Source organism: Lacerta agilis, chromosome 8 (genome assembly GCF_009819535.1).
Source record: "Lacerta agilis isolate rLacAgi1 chromosome 8, rLacAgi1.pri, whole genome shotgun sequence".
Taxonomy (NCBI): Eukaryota; Metazoa; Chordata; class Lepidosauria; order Squamata; family Lacertidae; genus Lacerta; species Lacerta agilis.
In genome coordinates, this window is record NC_046319.1 from 39,850,993 (window position 1) to 39,868,688 (window position 17,696).

A 17,696-nucleotide genomic window follows, 5' to 3' on the forward strand; every position below is an offset into this window, starting at 1 on the left:
CCTCCTCGCTTCCTTCTGTACATAGTTCGTGCTTCTGAGCTCCAGGTCTCCTCCTCCGATTTATTCCTAAAGCTGCCCCATACCCTGAAATCCGTTGTCAATGTACTGCTCTCTGCTGAAGCCCGGTGGAGGCACACAGTTGCCAGGAAGGCAAGAGGATGTGGGCCTGGGGAGGGTGAACTGGCGCTGTGTGTGGCTTCTTTCCCCATCCCACCCCACCCCCAGAAAATATGTCATAACACATTTTTATATTTCCCTAATTGTTTGAGAATTGCTTCCAATCCTCACCCTGTAAAAACAACCAACAATCTGGTTTATGACCAAATTGGAGACTATCATTACTTTGGGCTATTTTCTTGCCTGTGTACTGAAATCTACTTGAAACGTGCACTTTGTCCCTTGATGAGGATAGGTCATGCTGTCTGCTGAAGGCAGGCAAAGCACCTGCACCCATTGGGGTCCCTCTGTAGGGTCGCAAGCACCTGTTTCACATAAGCAGCAAAGATGTAGGAATTGTGGCAGCAGTGGGAGGGGAAGGCTTTTATATTGCAAAGCCAGTACGATTGCTTACTTTAGTTCCCTGGTCTTTAAATGACAGGCAGACCCATATTCAAGTGGGCCCTTGTATGCTTCATTCATAAGAGGAGGAATTTCATATTCATAATAGAAAAATGCAGGCTGCTAACAACTGATCAGATCCGCCCCCCGCTCCCCCGCTTCAAGATACATGGCATATACTTTGCAAACCCCGCACTCCAATGCACCCCATTCTGTAAAAACATTAATTGCACCAACTCTTTTGAAGAAGAAAATGCAGGACACCTAATCTAGAAAGCAACAATGCTAGAAGGAAGTAAAAGCTCCTTGCAACCATCTTTCAGGAGGGGAAATTCTTTTGTGTCTAAACTTGGTTTTTCTTTGCTTTCCAATACTTTATAACTAGCTGGTTAGATGGCAGATAGATAATAGACAGACACATGCCACTGTATTTCTATATTTAAAAATCCATTTAATTGAGTTCTAAATAATTTTCCTATTTAAGCATTTTCTAAACATTTTCTAAACATCTTTAGGAAAATTTGTGTACAGCTAAATTAATATATTGGAACCTTAAGAAAGGAATCAAATATTTAAACCATGCATATATCTCTGGGAGATCCTACACATATTCAAACCAATTCATATATGGCACATTTGCTAAAATACTAGCTTAAGTATCAAAATTATTTGGCTCTTTTTCTCTCCAATTCATTTCCACATTTTTTCCTCATAGGATGTTGGGTTTAGAAATGTGTCTGATGCCTGTCAGCATATTTAAAACAAGGCTTCCATGCAATTATTTTTCTTAATTCTGTACTGTCTTAGACTTTATTTCAGAATATATACATTTTTAGAGAAAACTGTTTCAATTATCTCTTGAAATCCCTTGCCAAGAAGGGATTACATTTTTGTATGAATTTTACCCAAAATATTAAATGTGCAGGATCAGCAGAGAGGAGATCAGAGGAGGGAAATATTCAATTTTCAAATTTAGGTGCAAAAAACCAAAATAGAAAATAAATATTGTGCAACAAAAATATTCAAGAGAGAATTGATACAGTTATCTGACAATTAATAATGTTTCTATGAGAAATGAAATTATTATTACAGTGTGGAATAACAAGGAACAAACTTACAGGTATACGCTTTGAACAGTTCTTCATAAGGAAACTGCTGCTCCTATCCTGGTGGGGGAAAGGAAAATACTTTAAATGTAATTTCTTAAAGGAGGGAAGGGGGGGAACAAAAAATAACTATTTTTATGAAAAAAATATTTAAATGCAGCGTTAAAAGGTAATAATAAAATGTGAAAATTATTATTATTATTATTAGTGTACTGTTTCAATACCTCCTGCTGCACCTTTTCTGCTTTACACACACAAAACACACATATTCAGATGAGCAGCCGAAGGAATACGCGCACACACACACACACACACCCCAGCCGTTCCAGGGGACAAAAGGGGGAACAGCCGAGTGAGTGCCGCCAAACAGTTTAATCTGGATTAATCTTGCACTACATTGACTCCCTAAACCTCACATTTTCGTTATGCAAAAGCCAATTGGATTTGCCTGCCCTCGGGCTCCTTCGGTCTGGAGTCTCCAGGTTCAGACCCAACCATTTATCTTGATCGTTTCCAAGCTACTTGGACAGAAGGAGCGGGTGGGGGGCGGAGGGGGGAGGCGATTGTTTCGTTTGTTGTCAGAGGGCATTGATCCGCCCTTCTGTCTGCTGGTCACCGAGGGGAGGGCAGCCCCCGGAGGAGCCCTTCCAGGCTCGGCCAGGTCAGGAGAGAGAGAGAGAGAGGGGGGGTCCTATTGAGCCATGACCCAAATGAGCGCTCATTGAAGGAAACGGGGATTGGCGTCGGGATCGTTCGGAGACACCCTCCGTAACACTTAAACAAGTCCACTCTGTTAATGCCGGGTCACCAGGGACCCATCAAGACCTCTCTCCTGACCATTAGACCCTTTGATGGAGTGGACGATAAACTTCCCAGGACAGCTCGGACACTGGACTTGAACGTGGCTGCAGGACGAGGCCTGCCTGGGATGGCACAGATGGCTGCTGACCGCCCCCCCCCTGCCCCGGTGTGGGGGTGGTGACTATATGTCTCAGGACTGGAGATTAGGCAGAGCCAAAGCAAAGCCACGTGGCTGGCACAGGCCCCCTGGAAATCACGGCTGCAAACGCAGCCAAATTCCAGAGGCTGCCGGCTCCCCCCCCCCCTGCCTTTGCCGTAGCAATCTCCGTTCCCCCAGCCACAGCCAGATCCAAGGCAGGGCATTTGGGTATCTTTTGGCTGCTGTTGCTTCTATTCTGCGTGAAGGGAGGAGGAGGAAGGCAAAGTCTTTCTCTTTCAGAGGAAAAAATACTAATAAATCTGAGACCATCAACTGGTTTGGGGGACACGATAATGTCAAGGCAGTGCCTAAAAGTGGATTAGTTAAAATGTTAAAATACTAATTGTTACAATTACAAAAGGTGACGTTTATAGCAGTCGGCACAACAGAACAAATACAATACTCTTAATTGGTCCAAAATAATAATAAAAAAGCAACAGGGACAATCTGACCGTTTTGGTGTTTTAATCCATGTACTGATATATTAGTATTTGCACAGATTCTTCCCAGGTGCTCACTAAGATTTGCTGTTTCAATTTTTCCACAAGCCAAAAGGATGCTACTTTTTTTTCAGAGTACTTGCTTGAATTATCAAGCTTTTATCCTAGTTTTACCACCTTGCCTCCTCCTCTCTGGAGAATTGACTGATTCTGTGTTAATACAGGAAATGACACCAAATTTTGCAGAGACCACACTAGAAGAAATTGTCATTTCTTGCAAAGCTCTTCTGAAACATTTTCCTTCAAAGTAATAAATATTACATTGATTTGCAACGAATATTTAAGTAATTAGCAGAAACAGTCACTAATAAATGGCTAGCGAATTTGGCAAAATTCACTGGAAAATGAAGCTGGCCTTTATTTAAAATATTTCATGAATAAATAGCTGCAGGATATTATTTTTTACCTAGCATGTAACTAATGGTGGCAAGGCAAAAGAAAATGTCAGTATAATTCTGATTATTTAAACATCCCCCTCCCAGTCAAACCTGAAGAGCTTTCGACTGAAGAAACAGCCGTATCCTCACTAAGGCAGCTTGTAACCTTTCCAACTTGTTCAAATTTAGGCTGTTTTAAATGAGCCATTTTCAGCGTGATACAATGGTGCCTCCCCCCCCCCTTTTGTGTGCTGAATGCACCGTGGTTACTCAGCGATGACAGGGAAATGGCATTTCCCCAGAATTCAAAACATGCAATATTTTGTTACTGGGAAAATGTTAACACCTCTTCCTCCCCCACCCCAAACCCAGCACGCCCTATTGCAACGGTTTGGTCAGCTGTATGACAGTCACATTTGTGACAAGCCCCCCACCCCACAAAAAACCCCAATTCCTGTCTCATTTAGTGATTCTCCCCTTCCCAATTTACATTGGGTTAGTTGCGCTTCGTAGCCCTTGGAATCAACGGTGCTGTAAATTGTGGTCAACTTATCCCCCACTTTTCAATGAGACCAAAGTTCATCTAACTCAGCCTTGATCCAAATCATTATTTTCCGCATTTTCGCCAGAGCTCCCTCCTCCTAAGCCACGGGTCAAGTTGCAATGACGAAAACAAGCAGAAAACCGCTGGACACCAGCAACACCCCCGTGACAGCAGCCGGGTTTTTCCACTAATCTTTTGCATTTCCTTGTTTTAAATGCAATTTTTCAGAGCCTGGGAGCTGCCTCTCCTCAGCATGGGAACTCTGCCCCGCTTTTTTAAAGAATGAAAGGAAGAAAGCCCCCCCCCCCCCAGTCCACTGAACACTCAGAAACAAACGCACAGGCTGCCGTAACCATGTGCTTGGCAGACGTGTGTGGGTATCACACCGCAAGAGTGCTCGGAAAGGAAGGTGTTGCCTTTCCCTGCCCTGTGGAGAGGGCTGTGGCTTTCCAAGGAATGCACCCCCAGCGGAAAGAAACCTTTCATGCCTGCCATTCAAGTTCCAGCACTTTGCAAAGTGATCTCTCTCACTTTCGCAAATGTCTCGAACCAAGAATCTGGTAATGCCTCTTCGATGGCATCATCACTTCCGACGCTTTTATCCTGCAATGCGAATGATAATCAGGCTGATAGGCAAAGCAAAGCACCCCCTAATCCCGCCCTCTCCCCAGCGAATTGTTCCTCTGGGCTAATGCATTCCCATTCACATGGCTGATGTCTCTCTGTCTCTCTGTGTACCCATGCAGCCTTTTGCAGAGAGAACAGGTGATTAAGAACTTTATCATACGAAAAGGAAAAGCCAGAGGCAGGCTGAGCGCGGGGGGGGGGGGGCGATCAGGAACAGAAAGAACAAACGCAGCCCCACTACATAGGAAGTCCCTTTTGTAAAGTCATCTCTTTGTAGGGTAAAATCCGGCAACCTCAGCGATCCAACAAGCTGTGACTCTGCAGCAGGACCCCCCACCCCAAACAACCTCTCCCTCTCTTGTACATTGCAGTTCCCTATGATGTCCAAGGAACTGCAAAGGAGGAGATAATACAGATACTGTAAATCTTTACCTCCAGCAATCATTAACAGAGTACAAAGTTGGTACCACTGTATTTGTCACTGTTTAGAGCACCTTTCTCAACCTTGGGTCCCCAGATGTTGTTGGACTACAACTCCCATCATCCCTGACCACTAGTCTTGCTAACTAGGGTTGATGGGAGTTGTAGGCCAAAAACATTTGGGGACCCAAGGTTGATAATTTTTTGCCTAAAAGCACATTTTACACACTGAAATGTACCTTGGCATAACAAACCTGAAGGATTCATTCACAGCAAATAATGGATTTTTTCTCTTCTTAAGATTATATATATATATATAGCCAGGTTTTCTTAAGTGCATTACTATTTAAAATATTCATAAGTTGCCTCCTCCCCAAAAATGAAAGTGACTTCAACATATACTCCCATACAGATATATAAAATCTGTGCACTGCTTCCCCCTGCAGATGTGCCAGGCAGATAGACAGAATTTGTCCAAGTGGCACAGGTGGCATTTACAAATGCCCTCATCCTGCAGCCCAGTTTCAGGCCCATGGAACAAGCTTCAAGCTAAGGCACCTTCTTGAACTCTGGGAACTTTGTGGTAGGGATCAGGTACAGAGGATAAATAGTACAATGGGATTGTGTACATTCAAGTTCATTTCTAGAAGTGGCTTTTTCTTGAGATTTATTAGCACTCAAACTGGGCATTTTCTGTTTTGTTTCATTGCTTGTCACATCTCTTTCGCTCCCAACATAATGCACTTTGAGTGCTCTGATAGCACATAGAACACTGCCAAACCAATGCCAGAGAAACTCTCTTTGCAATCTGAGTGAATTTCAAAAAGGCTTTTAGTCACTCTTACACATACAACTGCACCAGGTTTTGCAATATGCCACTACACAATCATTTAAGATAGCCTTTCCCAACCTGGTTCCTTCCAGAGATTTTGGACTACAAACTCCAGCACCCCAAAACAGAATGACCATATGATGCTGGGTTGGGGAAAGTTGCTTTCAGGCACCCTGGAGTAGGTAATGTGTGACTGCTTAAATGTCAGGCATGGAAAAAATCACATCTGAATTGAGAAAAGTAATATTACTTTCTGTAATGAAGAAAAATGGAAAGCCTAAATGTTGCATAAATGCATTTTTCAGGACCTTATTTGGGAAAGTGACAAGGGCTTGCCCTCCTAGCCAAGATTATTATGATTATTATTATTTTAAAAACCTGCTCAAAGAGGCATTTCTCCAGCCTGTCCTGCATCCAGCAGCAGCCCTGAGCCCCCAATGGTCTTTCTTGCCACACCCAGGAGTGCTCTAACTATCCTTCTCTGCAACGTTTTCAAGGGTTTTCAAAACCACTGCAAAGCACATCCCCAGGTTTCTTGGTCCTCTTGCCATCATCCTGAGGTGGATTAAGGCACTCTGCAGCTTCTAAGTGCTAGTGAAACACTCATTTGCTAATTGAGAAGGGATTCCTTGAAGATCATCCATTGTTTCACATGGTTAGAAATGAGAAGAAGAAAAAGATGAGTACTGTACTTTTAATTATAGGCCTAGTAAAGGCTTTCCTATACGTTGTGGAAAAATCTAGCTTGGAAAATACTCAGCCTTTTACAGAATTCTCCTACAAATGCACGAGTGAGCCTCGATTTGCTTCCTAAATATCCAGCTCATACAAATATGTATGATTCAAACAGCTGTGACATGGCTGTAAACAGAAATGAATTCCACTTTTCAAAGCCCTTGCAAGTGTGAGGCACAAGCAGATCCGAGTGACCTTGTACCACCCCCGCCTTAGCGCACGCGTTCCATTAACCCCCTGTCTGCTGAGAGCTGAAAGCAGAAATTAAGGACCCCACTGGGTGATTGATGCACTTCAGAGTAAAGCACCATCACAGGCAGCCTCAAGGCAGACTCTCCTCACGAACAACATCACAAGACCAGAGGACATGGTCTTTGGCTACTATGATAACAGGAGCTCCTCCTTAGAATGTTCGGACTCTGAGAAATCTGTAACTGACTGATTTGGGAGGTCTCGTTTTTACATCTGGGAAATGGACAGCAAACCAAGCATCTCAGAGTTTCCCAGAGTACCGGTACCTCTCATGTATTCCAGAGGTTAGAGATGGAGAAGGATTCTGGGGGGAAAGACTCATTACTGGGAAGGGTGGCAACAAAGAGGTGCCATAGGGCCAGATTGTGCTCAACTGCCTCCTGGGTATTCTGGGACAGAGCAAGCTCTCCTCAGTCAAGCTGATATGCTGCCTTGTGGCAAGTGTTTGGGATTAAAACTAACAAAGATGGCTGCAAAGCAAAGCTGTAGCCGGGCCTGTATCTTTACCCGGCTGACTGGGAGCAGAAGCCGCTGAAGGGAAGGAAATGCAGGCAGGCAAGAGGGAGTTAAGTAAATAATTTTTTTTTCCTTTTCTTTGTCGATATGTTTAGTTCTCTTCCTGCCAAGACTCATTTCACTCTGCTATCTTGTGAGAGACACATATGGTGGCGGTGAAATTGCCATCCGAGAAAGCATGCCCCAGCCTGTTGAGACATCATCAAATAAGATTAAAGCAAAGCAAAAATAAAAAGATAGAACGATTCCCCCTCCCTTTTTTCTTTTTTGCAGCAAACATCTGATGAAAGTCAGTAAGGTACTTGAATGCTTCTAAAGGTTTTGTGGCTATTTCTTTACTTTGCCTGGTTAACAAAAAGGCAGAACAGGACTGGCCAATCTCCCCCTTTTACTTCTTCAAGCTAACAAAAAAGTGCTTAATAGTATTGCTTTCAATTCTCCTCTGATAAATAGCACTTAAATGCACCAAAAACAGCTCTATTTCTCTATCACTCCCTTCCTTTCCCGCTTCTGTCTTGGAGTATAATGTGTAAAGCCTTTGGGTGCCAGTGTGCCAAAAGACAGCACCAGTTTTTAAAGGCTTTTTTTTTAGGGCTATGGCTGTAATATCTGCTCTAGAAAAGAGAAATTGCCTTCCTCCTGGGAGCAGGCACATCATAACATGGAATCATAAAAAGCTGAGAAAAACCACCCATTTCTCAGATGAGAAGATAAGAAATTTGTTTGGAGTGCTTACATTTAGATCCATTCAATAGCCACTCCTCATTTGGAACCATTCTCAGGCCAAGGCATGAAAGGAAAAAGACTTGGATATTTCATGGCATAAGAGTCATTTCCTATGCTCCCACTTCTTCCAATATGGAAACCTTGTTTCTGGCACCTGAATTCCACTCACTTGTCAGTCAATTACTTAAGGCTCTCATTCTCTGGCGTGGCTATTCCATGTTGAGATGGCCTTCTTGAAATTGTTTTCATTCCTGTTTTTATTGATTGTGTTAAGGACGTCCAAAGGAGAAACACAGTGAAGCCCACAGTCAGAACTGAAAACTGCCTCTGTAAGGGAGAATAGATGTATGTGGATGGAGCAGATAAAAGCAGGCAGGCAGAAGCTGCTGTAGTTGAGTCTGGAGGAACATGAGGGGCTGCCTTAGACCAAGTCAAACAAATGGTTGATCCAGCTCCATGTTGTCTACACTGAAGTGCACAGCTCTCTAGGGGTCCAGAGCACCTCATAGGGATTTTAACTTGCTGCAGCTGTAAGGTGTATAATAATTTTCTATTTTTGCTTTATGTTTAAAATATATTAATAAATAACAGCCCAGTGATGACAAGCAGGCCAGAATATAGAGGGGGTTGTAATATCAACATTTAAGACTGCTTAGCAGTGGCGATGTCTGTCAAGTACCAAAGCCTTAGAGCCATCTCCACATTTCGATTTATAACTAAGTTCCTTTAGAAATTTCCAATTTACTTATCCCCTCCCCAAGGAATGCCAAGAATATGCCCCCCTTGCTGGTATGGGCCTTGGTACATGTGTACCCCCTTTACTTCCCTGTTGGCAACCCTGGCCTCCACCTTTTCGTGTGAACAGCAAATGATGGAATAATTGTGACTATCAGAACTGAAACAATATAGGGGTACAGATGCTCATGTGGCAATTGCACACACAGAAAATTCAGATCGGAACAAGCACATCTAGAAGACCATAAAAACAAATTTCATGGAGCTTAGAGCCAATTGCTGTCAGTAGCCTTGAGCAAGAATTAGAGGAGAAACCCAAAGAAATAAAAGCCAGAGGAATATCCCCTAGACCCACAGAAATATAACAGGGGCTCGTGTGATATCATTACAACATTAACTTCTCTCCCTCCTGACCATGCCTAAAAATTGAGACTCAAAACACAAGTTATCTTCAGTTTCTTCCAAGGGGCCTATTGTGGAGCTCTCCACCGGTGGGACTCTTGCATGCTACCATCCATTTTTTCTGCCTTTCCCAGACATGTCCCAAAGCGGGGAGAATATGGGATTATTGTTCTCCAGAGAGGTGGAGGAATGGTGGTTCAAAAAGTGACTTCATCCATATGTAAGCAGATGGTTTGTCTGGAGAGAATGAGAATGCAAACCTTACTCACTGGCGCGTGCACACACAAACACACATATGCCCTTGGAGAGGCTGCTTGTTTGAAGTGGGCCCTTTTGCTTTCTGAATTGGTGGTGGAGATGTGTGTTGGTGTTGAAGAAAGCATGATGTACTCACACACCTCCTATTATGAATTACTGCACTTGGTAATTATAGTAGGAAAGTGATCATCTGAGCATAGAGTTAATTTGAAAAGCCTCCTGTCAAATGTAGTTGGATGAAGAGAACATATTTCTCATTTCATGGGAAGCCGACGATACAGCTCTTGTTGTTTCAGCATTTCATAGTTAATATCTTCAACTTCTCTCAGAAGAGTCTTGCGTTATTTCAATTGCAAATTGAGTGTATGTGTGTGGGGGGGAAGAGTGGGAAATAGGTTGTGGTGAAAATGTGTAAAAAGGAAGAAAACTTGTGCTGAACTTGAAGGAAGAAAAGAAACCCTAAAACTACCCATCTGTTTTCACAGTGATGTGATTATGATAGAGCCAAGTCACATCCACCTGGCTGCCCCATGCAATGGTTAGGATTTGGTTGTGGACAGGGCTTTTTATGGGAGGGGGACGCAGGGGTACACATACCCCTAAACATTTATGAATCTTTGTCCATTTACTGTATTTAGTTTTCCCGATTTGAACTATAAAATGGTGATTTTCTAAGTCAAAATGAGACTACCCCTAAACATTCTCTTTTAGAAAAAAAAACCACTGGTTGTAGATATTCCCATACTCAAATGAAAACATGAATTTGCACTGAATCTGAATTTTTGTTTGTTTTTTATCTGAATCTAATTTTTTGGCTCAGTCCCAAACATTTGGGTTTTGTATCATGACGCTTTAAATTTTTTGACCCACAAATAGGTTTTTGTATTGAAAGGGGTGTTTGGTGCCTTCTCCCTATGTATGATGGCATCTCTCTAGGCAGAGCCTACAAAAGACTCATTTCACTGTGGATTTGGGCTTACCTCCTTCCTCCCAGGCAAGGCAATCTCCTTCAGTGAAGTGGGGTGAAGGAGAAGTTTGGCTGGACAACAACAAAGGATAAAAATGTTTGGTGGAGGGTGGAGGCTAATGCAAAGGGGGCTGGGGGGAAATAGAGCTATCTAAAGAGGACCTGTTGCAGGCTAAATCCACCCCAATGTCACATGTACAAACCAGACCAATACTGTACAACCTTCAGTGTTAACGGGGTGAGGGTGGGCAGGAGGAGGGAATCTAACCCAGGTGGTTCTGTGGCTTGGGAACAGAGTTAGGGAGAATATATGCTGCTGATTAAGTTCCAAAAAATGGGGAGGGAAGCATAGCAAAAATATAAATCTATCGCTATGGGCAGTAAATGGAAAGGGGCGTATCAGAAAGGAGGGGTAGCAGAAACAGCCTGCCCCCAGGGAAAGGTGAAGAAGAAGGGGGGTGGAGAAAGAAAGAAAGCCGACCTCTGGCGCAATATGGGGTGCAAATGTCTAAATCTCTCACATTTTATGGGCAACGTCTAATGCTTCTACCCCCTGCCATTATGGACATTTCCACTGGCTCTGATCTTAATTTTCAGTTTATTGCCCACTGAGTAACAGGTTTCTCCCAAGAGTGAAAGAAAGAAAGCAGACTCCTCTAGGAAGCTGGGCAGTTGGAGCTCAGCAGCTCCCATCTCCGTCCTCTTGCTGAAGGACAATTTTCCAGGCTCCATGTGGAACTCCAGCTAGGATCAGGCCCAAACAACCCTTGAGAGGGACAATGCCAGGTCTTCAAGTGCAGGTTGAAAGCAGGTGTGTATGTGTTGGGTGGGAGGGTGCTGTTTAAAGTGTCAGGGGGTGGGAATCAGACCCCTACTTCATCTCATGCCTTTCTGTCCCCAGTCCTGCTCTCTGGGAACTTTTCTCCCAGCTAGACCCACTTCTGGTATTTCAGCTGAGATGCAAGGGTCATGGGGCCAAAGTGAGGCCCATTTCAGAGAGGACAGAGCAGGCCTCTCCCCCATGCTGTTTGGCCCTCAGTGATACCTTTGGCCTTACCCTGTGTCTCTGTATGCTACAAGAAAGCCAGAGTGGCTGAGGCGGGCACAATGCAGCCAAAAGGAAGAGCTCTCAAGACCCACTCATTTTAATCAGAGAAAGAAGTTCATGCACCTTCAGTGCATCACCATGTGTTAAGCCACCATGTGATCCTGGGAGCCTTAAAGCAGTCATTCCTTCAATCAGAACAAAATAAAATAAAAAATTCCTTCCAGTAGCACCTTAGAGACCAACTAAGTTTGTTCTTGGTATGAGCTTTCATGTGCATGCACACTTCTTCAGATACCAGTTTGTGATGCAAATGTAAAGCCTGAAACTGGTCAGAATGCTCATTTGCATTACAAATGGCTGTCTTGTGCTTTCCTTTCTTCTTTTTAAGCACCACGCAGAAGGAAGGAAGGAAGGAAGGAAGGAAGGAAGGAAGGAAGGAAGCTTAAAAGTGATCTGAAATGCCCCAAAATGTGGAGAAAGAATCAAGAATTTCTGTGGCCACAGCTGTCCCTCCTGCAGGAGGGGGTAGGCAGGAACAATGGTGCAAAAGTTGCCTCACTGGATAGACATCTGGATCCCATTAGCTTACAAACCAGAGCATCCGCAAACTTGTCAGCTGAAACCCACAACAAAGCCTGTGGAGGCGATTTGCCTTCTGACAGGAACCCGGCTGCTCTGTTTTACAAGGCAAATATTATCTGTTCTCATTTCCAGGGCGCCACATTATTAAAAGCTGGATGTAATCTAAGAAATTAAAAAGGGCCTGTTTCATTTGACATTTCATCTCTTGAATTCCCCAGAGAAAGAAAAGCCCAATATGAGCCTGGGTCTTGCTTGTCAAGAATTGTCTTTTCACCATAGCTGTCAACTTTTCCCTTTTCTTGCGAGGAATCCTATTCGGAATAAGGGAATTTCCCTTAAAAAAAGGGAAAAGTTGACAGCTATGCTTTTCACTTGTGAATCTGTTCTCCTCTGACCTGCCTTGTCTGGCAGCCAATCGCAACACAGGGAAATGCACCTCCCTGTGGCTTGCGCGCCACACCCTCCCAGGGGTTGCAGCAGGAGGGAGCCTTTGCTCGCCACCCAAAGGGAAGAGGGTTTTTGTTTTGTTTTTACATAGAGGATATAGATTGCTTGCCTGCGAGGACATGCTGTGCAGTAGGCCAAATTCAAGCTAGAAATAGTTATGAGGATCCATAACTACGCTTTTGGATCAGGATGAGGCCCAACCAGTCTCTGCGCCTACTTTCCAATGATGCACCTGGAAGATCACAAGCCTGTTTGTCACCAGCATCTGGGATTCACAGATAGACTGTCTCTGGACATGGAAGACCGTCCATAAAAAGCTTATTATTGACTGCATCCCATCAGATTATTCCTGAACCCTGAACCAAACTGGCTTGTGTGCTATCTTAAGGCGGCACATCTCTCTTGAGCACTGTTTTGTTTCATTTGCAAGGAAGAGGGGCGGGTTTTTATTCAAACCAGGCTGTGAATGGTTCTCTACATAGTAAAGTCAACTTGGAAGAGCTTGACTGGGTAAATAAAATAAAAAAGGACTGAAGCTGTTTCCCTACTAAGGCATCCATTGGGTAGCTGTTTTTGTCTCTGTACTTGTGTGTCTTGGTCCACACTTTCAATTTATTCCTCCAAAATTTGTATTGATGTTTCCAGTCCACAGGAATGGGCGCCGCTTGATGGGATGTAGTCTTGCTTTCTGATTTCCCCCCTCCCATCCACCATAAGTTCCAGTAAACTGAGGTCTGTTGTGGGCATGCATGCAAGTATTTGTTTATCTATGCATGCAAATCTTTAAAAATAACAAAATATTTATAATAATAACAAAAATATTTGTGGTTCAGAAACCTGAGGTCCATTATGGGCAGGCAAGCAGGCATTTGTTTACCTGTGCATGCACACCTTAAAAAATTTTAAAAGCAGGTTTTTTTATACCAGATTATATATGAGTGTTTGAGAGAAGAGAGAGATTCCAAGCCAGTCAAGGTTTTGGAATTGCTTACATGAAAGGCTGCTGTTTCCTTTCCTGCCTATTTCCCTTCTTACTTCCTGTACCTGCAAGGACACATTTTATTTTTATTTTGAATACAGCTGCAATGTGCAAGAGCAATTTTGTGCAGAAGAACTGCTTTAAAAAATTGGCACACTGCAAACGTGGCTTGAACAACGAACAGGAAAAAAAACCATTTTGGCTGCTGGAAACAAATGGAAATAGGAGTTGTGGCAGTAGATAGCACCCAGTGAAACCCTGCCACACATGGGGGGTGACCACCCACACAATGCGCTCCACAATCAGGTAACATGCAGTTTTATATTGGATTTTCTTCCTTTATCAGATAAAAAATGTTTCGTGGGGGCTGAGGAGAATGCCACCAAAAAAATAAAAAATAACACACAAGTAGCTCCAAATCCATATTAAACTCCAGTGTGGATGAGCTGCAAGTTGTTTAAATTGGCTGAGTCCTGCAGCTTGGGATTCAAAGTGGGTGAAACAACCAGCAAATGTTGGTCAGTGGGGAAGGTCTCCTTTGGTTCTACGGACCAAAATCCCCAGCTGAAAGCTCCTCTACAATGAGCTGTACGATGTCAGAGGTTCTTGCCACACTGAAGCAGCGATGCAGGCGCCACTGTAACAAGTGGCCAAACCTTGGGGAGCAAAAGGGCAAGTCCTCCAAACTGAACCCCCAGAATCCAGAAGCTCATGTCAGAAGGAAAAGCAAAATGTCTACTCAAAGCCATCTAAATTGTGAAGTGAGGGTGGGGATTGTTCAGCCAAGAGAAAGAGAGAGGGAGGGAGAGAGGGAGAGAGGGCAATAGAGAGGCTCCTGTTTGACATTCCTGCAGGCCTATTTATTAGTGGTGAAATACAAACCATGTTATCAAGAATCTCGAGGAAATGGATTGATGTTAAGTGATACTTCAGAATCCACCCCCTAGCAAAGCTGCTACACCATTGCAGGCAGATAAGTGGAAAATCCTTCCTGCAGACGGCAGAGATGCTGTAAAGCCTTTGGATACATTTCTGCGGCAAAATACCAAGCAGCCTTGGGTACCTTGGGGGGTTGGGGAGGCGACAAAGTAAATGAAGACTGCAGAGGAATGTTACGAAATCAAGCTAATAATCTCAAAATGTCATAACATGGTGTTCAAACTCACTCTTGGTGTTATGAATCTCTGCCTTTTACGGGACACTCATTGCTCTTGAATGGACCGTCTACAGAGGTGAGGGGTTCAAGAAGGATGACATTCGCTTGATTCATAATCCAGCGGCAACACAGGTGCGACCTAGAGCTCCTCCCTGGCATCAGCAGGTAATGTTTTTGGGTCCATAAAGGAGGACCTTGAGCTTGCAACACAAAGACCATTGGAGCTGCTAGGGTGGCCTTTGGGAAAACCACACCTTCATCACAGCCTTGGAAGTATCTGTTCTCTGCAGTGGGATCTCTGCTAACCTTGACTGGCCCAGGCCCCTTCTGTCTGCTGCCTTCCAGATAGCTGGGCTGCTGTTCATCTCCCTGCTGAGAAGCCCCCCCCCCCACAGCCCTGATCCATGTGTCACCTCGGAGGAAGCCCTGGAAACAGCTCCCCACAGTGGGAAGGAAGCACGAGCAAACACCCCACATCCCACCCCACAGTGCATGCAATTTTTTTTTTAAAAAAAATGTGCTGCTATAGGGAAGGCCAGGAATGTGCATCTATTGCTTTCCATATCAGGAAAAACATCTAAAAATTAATTGTGGGGAATGGGAAAGGAGGTGGGGAACCCAGGATGTGTTATGGCTTCCAAAAATCACACCGCTTTGGAAATCAGGAAAATGTGCCTGGAATCCTGAGAGCCCCTGCCTGAAAAGTTGTTAGGGGGGGTGGAGCTGGGAAGAGATAACTAAATTCCATTATGTTCCTTTCCTTCGAAAACCATGTATACAACTCAACTAACACGCATTAGAAACATCCCTCTCTGCCTTTGATCCTTTCTCATCCTGGCTGTGTGGAGCTCAGTCTTCCTTCGGTTGCTCCTTTGTGCCTTTGGAAGGGCCGTGGGGGTGGGAGTGGCTGCTCCACTGGTTAGCTGGGGAGGCTCAAAGCCTGGGCAGGAGTGGACTGAGACGCAACAAATAGCTTGCACCGAAATGCATGTTCTCCCCCACCCAGACACTCCAGACATTCAGCTGGGGGGTTGAGGTGGGCTGAGGACAAACATCCCACCCCCACAATAAAAGTAACGTTTAAAGCGGCTCATTCATTCAATGAAGATGCCATCTCACAGAAGAGCTCTGCTGATGGCGGATGGCTATTCATGGGAGGGTCCCCTGCTGGGGAGGGGGGAGCAGAGCTCGTCCACACCCTCCCCCGCTCCGCCGCCCCCCCTCCCACGCAGGCAACCAAGTGGCTTGCCTTTGCAAGGCCTGGGTCCTCGGCAGGATGCTTCCACTTTCAGACCTATCAAAGGAATCTCCGAACAAATTACATGGTGAATTAGAGTCCCTGCTCTGCCCCCGCTGCCTCCCCCCCCCTCCCGCCACCCGCTTCCCGTTCTGCAGGGACAGCAGCCGCCGAGCACCCGGGAAATCCTGCCAGATAAGCAGATTACGGACGGGCAGGTGCCAGGAGGCGACTCTTGAATTTCACAGCCCAACTTCTGAGGCGAGATCAGTTCATCTCTCTCTAAGACGGGTCACAGGCGGACCAGGCTATTTTAATTAACGCGCCTCCAGTAACGATTCGCGAGCGGAACAAACCGCGGAGCAGCCCGCACGCGCGGAGGAAGGCTCCAGCGCCTCTCCCTGCAACAGCCTTGGGGGAGCGGCGTGGAGGGGGGACGCTGCTGTAGGGCTTTTCGCAGAAGCCTTCCCTGTGGGCTGCTTTCCGGCAGCTCATCGGGTTGCTGGTGATGACCTGAATAACAAAGCCAGAGAGAAAGGACAAAACGCGGAAAACAAATTAGCATTTTTAAAATAAGGGCGGGGGGGGAGAGAGAGTCTGGCTTTTAATCCTATTTAGATCGGGGCTTCTTCCCTTTCTAGGTTCTCTGAAAGAGAGATCCCGATGCCTCTGCCATTACCATAAGTGCTGAAATCAGCGCTTTCTTTGACAGAAGTTGTTAATATTTGGAAACGGCCAGAATTCCAGCCCCGACTTTGATTGTTATTCCAGGCTCCCCTCGCCGGTGCCAAGGTCACCGGGAGATCCACCTGCGCGCCGCGCGCAGCCCAGGCGCCTGGCTGCAGTGCATGTATAATTGAACACCAGCCTCTCCAGGACCTCCCTGCATCCCGAAAATTATTTTATTACAATAACAAATTGGTTTCAAAATCATGCATTATGGATTCTGAAATTAGGTCTGCCAACGGAACCTGGAAACACAAACACGCACTTCAGACACGGAAGGTCCCAGGAAAAAAACCGCAAGATGGATGGGGTGGGGTGGGGAGGGGGGGCCGCTGTGTGTGTGTCAGGACGAGAAGAACATTTATTCCGCCTATAAACTCCTCGAACTCTTCTTTTATTACCCTTAATCGACAGAGTTAACAAGAACAAAGCACTCCTTGGGCACGAGAAGTGCGTAGGAATCCCATCGCACCTATACCTGCATTGCAGGGGGTTGGACTAGATGACCCTTGGTTGACCCTGGATCTACCCCCCCCCCTTCATCAGACAGGGACTCTGCAGCCAGATGGGGCTGTTCTGCACAACCCAAGACTGCTGTTGCCATTCAGGGTCTTGCTGCTAAACGCCCTGCCCCCAAGGCAGCTTTTAGGAAGCCCTGCAGGTATTCTCCTCCGAAAGGGTTAACGTTGGCTTCTCTGCACCAGCCGGGCCTGCCCTGCCCAGCTAATGCACTTCTGTGATAGACGGTTGTCTCTGATTTGCGAATTTCATTTTAAGTTAAATATACATTGATTTAGCATCTTTTTACAGCACAAATATTCTTTTTTCTCATGCAAAATAAGCATGTTTCTTGGTCAACTGACATTTTGTGAAAATGGAGTTGAGGTAGCTATTTATGAATAATTAAGGCTAAAATGTTTTTCTGATCCCCTCAATGTCTTTTTATTTTAAAACATTTATATCATG